The sequence below is a fragment of the Cyrtonyx montezumae genome, unplaced genomic scaffold (genome assembly GCF_038088225.1).
Source record: "Cyrtonyx montezumae isolate F1298 unplaced genomic scaffold, pur_monq_1.0 scaffold_2, whole genome shotgun sequence".
Taxonomy (NCBI): Eukaryota; Metazoa; Chordata; class Aves; order Galliformes; family Odontophoridae; genus Cyrtonyx; species Cyrtonyx montezumae.
The window spans coordinates 62596171-62601775 of NW_027071936.1; positions in this window are offsets into that span (position 1 = coordinate 62596171).

The window sequence follows — 5605 nt, forward strand, 5'->3', positions numbered from 1 at the left end:
CCCTCAAGTGGCACCTTTGGTGTCTTCTGTTGCTAACTGCCTGAATGACTATTTATAAATGAACAACAAAAACAGGTTTCTATGTATCTGTGATTTTCTAATCTGTGATAGAAAATCTTATATATATATAAAATGTTCCTCACTAGGCATGGGTAAATTTATGGGCTCTTGTGCAATACTCAGTCCCATTTTGGATGAATTAATGTTTTTTCTACTGTCATTAGGTGGACTTTCTGAAGCATGAGGAGCACCAAAGACTTCTAGGACTGAAGAGGTACTTAGCAACATGAGGAGGGGTGGTTAAACATTAAATAATGCAGTGGAAAATATTTGTTTTGCCTGAGAAGTCTTATATAAACTTTTACCATCACCATGGCCTTCTCTACAGTCAACAGTTATAACTGCTTTTCCCTCCAGATATTTACTGCAAATTGCAGTGATAGTATGATCTGAAACACAGAGTGTAAGTGTGCACTGCTTCTGTTCCGGTCCTGTTCCTGTGGTATTTTTCTGATTTAAGGAGATTTAAATCGGATATATGAAAAAAGTTTCTTACAATAAAGGTGGTGAGGCACTGACAAAGGTTGCCCAGAGAGGTGGTGGATGCCTCATCCCTGGGGACACACAAGGTCAGGCTGGATGGGGCTCTGAGCAGCTGATGGAGCTGTAGATGTCCCTGTTTAATGCAGGGGAGTTGAGAGATGGACTTAAGAGTCACTTCCAACTCAAAGGATTCTATGGTTCTCTTCCCTTTGTTATGTACAAATGTTAAATAATGCTGAAGATAGGATTGCGGTTGAGTGTAGTTTGTCACTGGGGGCTCTGGAGAACTAAGAGGAAGGATGTGAGACATTGCAAGACGTCTTTAATTTTTGCTGTCTCCTGGCGGTGAAGTAAAGTACAGTGCCAGTAAATAGCAAGATTCTGCAGTAATTTGTCCTTTAGTGACACAAAACTCCTTCAAAGTTGCTCAGTGTGTCATTTTATTTCTCATGCTGTTGTGATACTATATTGAATTGTTTCCTCCCCACTTCCAATTAATGCAAGATGAGTCTTTTTTCAAAAGACATTTTGGGAATTGGGCACCCACTTCTCAGACATTTTCTGTGTCAGCTGGCACCAAATTTACTTAGGCAGTTCTTGAAATCTCACCCATAGAATTTGATTGTTAACTAAGAAGTCCTCACTGGAAACTATGATTAATTCAAAGGTTACCAGCAATAAAAATTACTTTCTTATGCCTGTGATGTGTGCTGTTGATTCATAACAATAACGGCACTTTGCATCTAGGTAGCACTTTTCAACTGAACTGGGGGATCAGAGTCAGTATTTCCATTTTGTGAGTGCTTCATATAAATCTCTGCATTTGTCATTGACAAATGAAGGAGTTTCAGAAATGTTTTCCCTATCATTTGTCTCTTGGAACGTAAACCAAACAAGGAAAGTTCTTATTGTATCACAAGGAGTAGGAAAAAAAATGAGTTTGTTGGCTGGGAGAACTTAGTAATGGCAGATGTGATGAAATAGCTGGGGGGACAGGCTGGGCCCCACACTAAGCACGATGGAAGGCATGTGGTCAGCGTGTGAATAGAAACACCCTCAGTGGATCCTGGGGCACTGTACAGCACAGCCTGCCCCTCGCCCTGTCAATGCTATGGTAAATAGATATTATGGTTTTGCATCTGTACTCCCAATGTGTTCACTCAAAATCAGCATGTAGCAGTGAATCACTGTGACATGATGTTTCTTTTTCAAGCACAGCGAGAGAGATATTTTCCAGATAGAGTTCAGCTTATTTTCATTTATGTGTGATGGGAACCACACTTGGTATTTACAGACTTTTAAAAATTTCCTTGCAACCACAGCTATTCAGGCTTCCATTACATGTGAATTAAATGTGTCTCTCAAAATCCTTTGTCAGCAAGACAGCAGGTAAAAGGCAACTAAGTGCAGGAGCAGCTTGCTCAGAGATGGTGTGAAGCACTTCCTATGCTCAATTTTCTTCTCTCCGAATCAGAAAAAATATAGTTACAAAAGGTCACAAGTAGGATTTTTGTTCCAGGTTATTCTGTACGTTAAATTTAACATAACAGTCTGAAAAGAATTGCTTCAGGCATCACGTAATTGGTTCCAACACATCATTTAATGCATAATGCAAACAGAACTGGTTGTACTGGGAGGTGTGCAGATGCACAGTCCAAAGAAACATAACGTACAATCTGGGAGGGAAGCAGGGTAATATGTTTCATCATTAGGAACTGTATAGAAAAGTGATTGAAAACTCCTGCCTTAAACTGAAAAAAATTCATAACAATTCTGGCAGATGTGGTCTGCTTTTCCTTCTGCTCCAGGCTTCTAATGTAAAAAAAAAAAAAAAAAAGTTATGTCACTGAAGTAAAAGCTACAAGAAAACCACAAAATACAATAAAATAAATACATATAATTAAAAACGTATCGGGAATGGCTGCTCTGTGGTTTCTGTAATGTGGACTCCATAGGAAAATGCAGTGTGTGGGACCTTAGTTGTAGCTGTAACTCTGGAGCCCTTTTTCCTGACTCCAGCAATGTGTCTTTGGGGCAAAAGAGATTCTTCCCAAGGATAGTTTAAAAATATTAAACAGAGTTTTTCCATGAGATCATGTGCAAAAAATACTCTTCAGTAAAATGAGCAAAGAGCTCATGATGGGATGCTCTTCCTGAAAAAAAAACACACCAAAACCAGCAACAATAACCAAACATGGAGATGGAGAGAGCTATGAAATGAAACTCTTCAAAGGCCCAGAAAATAAAATCATTCAGTGGTTAATGGGCTATACGAACCTTAGTTTCCTGCCATGAAACTGTAGTACGTCTGAGATTTCAAAAGCATACTGCTGTTCTTGCACTGATTGTATGGTTCTAAATATCTTTTCTTATTTTCTCTCGATTGGATATTAGGAAAAAGTTATTTTCCAAAGGAGAGGTGATGCACTGGCACAGGTTTCCCAGAGAGGTGGTGGAGTCACTGCCCCTGGTGGTGCTCAAGAACCATGGAGATGTGGCAAGGACTGAGCTGGTAAGAGTAACAACATTTTCAGTCACCACGTATCTGAATTTTACTTTCTGGGTGCACAAGATAAGCTCTTTCAAAGCAGGCTCTGATGTAACTGTAGCAATATATAAATATGCATTAAATGTATGAAGGAACATAAAAATACGTAGATAATATAGATGTTGGAAAACTGTGGCCATCGTCTTTGACACTACCCTTACACTTACTGCCCTACATACAAAAAGTTGTAGTCTTTAAACTGTTTAAATACACTGGAAAGGAAGAAACCCTCTCTGATTTTGATCATTTTCCCTTGAAGTATTTTGATAATCAGCTCACAGTTGGAAGGCTGGGAGGGCTGTGGGATGTGATGAGATGTCAGGATATTGTAGAAGCCTGTGGACACAAGTTAGTCAACGAGGAGGGACCAGCAAGTGCATTTGTGGTGTCATTCTGGGAGATCATGTATTTAATGCTCCGCTAATATTGTTTTATCCTATTTGATGACATTAGACTCTGAAAAGATCCCAAAATCTTATTGACAAACAAATTAATAAAGATAATTTAGCTTAAATTGAAAGTAAAGCAATACACAAAAAGCCACTAATATTCTATTTTATTTCTCCTAGTATTCCTGGACACAAAAAGTGGGAATGATTTACTTCCTGGCTATATGTTACATATCCACTTTTCTGATTTTAGTGGTGTTTATAACAGGAAAGGGAATGTAGGAAACGGAGATGGCTCCAGGGAGGATATACTGTTGGGTAGATATATTCTACCTGGAAAGCACATTAGTATATGGATGGAGATAGCTAGAACTTTTGGAATAAAACATGCAAACAATCTAGTTTTATTTTGAGCTTGCCCTTCTTTTGCACATTGGAATAATTATGAATTTCTTCTGATTTTTCTAGTACGGTGATCCTGTGGTTGGTTGGTTGGTGGGTTTCTTTTTTCTTTTTCTTTGTGTGTGTTTCTATTTGTTTCCCTTTCATCCGCAACTCATTGTTCACAACAGAAGATTTGCATATCTGTCTTCTGCATATAATCGGTGCTTTATAAGACTGACTGAGAAGACCTCTCTTTACTAGAACTTTTCCTAATTTTCTTAGTGTATGCTCCAAAATCCTGTGTGAACTGGAAATTGTCTTTGCATTCCTTTGTGTCTACCACTAGAGCATGTGCTTCATGACCTTTGGCTAAGAACTGTGGTTGTGGTTACTTGGACATATATCACTCTGTTTTCATCTCGGTTAATTTTGCATCTTCCTGTACCTTTCTCTTCTCATCTAAAAGAGACCTTTCCGGTTCAAAACAAGTGGTGTTATGCAATTTGTTGAGAGCTGATTTTTGAGTGCTTGGAGGGGATGGAAATGGTTTCACAACATGGACTAGTTCCAAACATGCATGACTTTTACCTTTCTGATCCATTTGCTCACATGCTTCCTGTTTCCTTTATTGCAAAAATTAATCTCATTAGAAAAAAAAATAGCATAAACTCTCATAAAAATAAAACAAATGTTTGTGAACCTGTTGTTTGTATTTCATGCAGAGCTACAGAACTGAAATGTCTTGTAAGAGGTTTGGTGTTTTGGGAAGAAAAACATGAAAGAAAAATTGTGCATCTGCTTTGCATAGCAAGCAGTTCTCAAAAGCCTGGATTTACAGATGCAGAAGCAAAGGAAGTTTCACCAGTGGATCATGGTTATGGGTTTTCAGTGTTCTCTACACCAGCAAACTCTTCTGGTTTTCTGCAATGATATTGAACTCTGTCAGTTCCCTCCTTCCTGCAACAAATTTTACGTGTGCAGGAAGTCATCAGTGGTACACAACATGGCATTTATTGCTAAGCACATGCCTTCCTTAGAGGGATATGAGAGTGGGGAGTGTTTCAGAGGCTTGAACTCCGTGACATTTTTCCCAACTTGTGCAATCTTTTGCTCAATATTTGATAATCCATTATTTCCATCAGCTGACAGTTACAAGAATTTGCTGTGGGATTTTCACAAATAAACAGCAGTAACTGGGAGACGTGAAAAAGGGCTGTGTACAGCCCTCAAGTTTGAACTGCTTTAAGTTTCCTTAAGATTTCCACCAGTAAACTTTAGTGTGCAGAGAAAGCCACAAGCAATATAATCAATCATTCGGTGAATGCGGTTTTCTGAAACAGCTGCATATCTGGATAAGCTGCTTGATAAGTTACCAGAGTCTGTTTATGGGTGGTGCTTGTGCTCTCTGCGCATTGTGCAAAGTGCTGTTCAAACTGCCCTTGACTTCCAGCCAACAGATGGGAAAGTCATTAGCAATCAGATTTGAACAACAGTTGCTTTCCGTGTTTACAAAGTTCTGTACATGATCTGTATGTTGACAAGTTATAAACTGGGTGGAAAATGTCTGACATCTCTGCAATTTTTGTACAAAATTGCAGCAATCAGCACGCAGCTGAGGGCTCCAGCAACTAGCTGAAAGAGGACTTGATGTGGTAAAAGGGCAGGACCATCAGGAACAACAGTGCAAGGCCAGTTTGCCATTAGAACACTAAGTTCACCCAAAATCACGAGTATTTCCTGT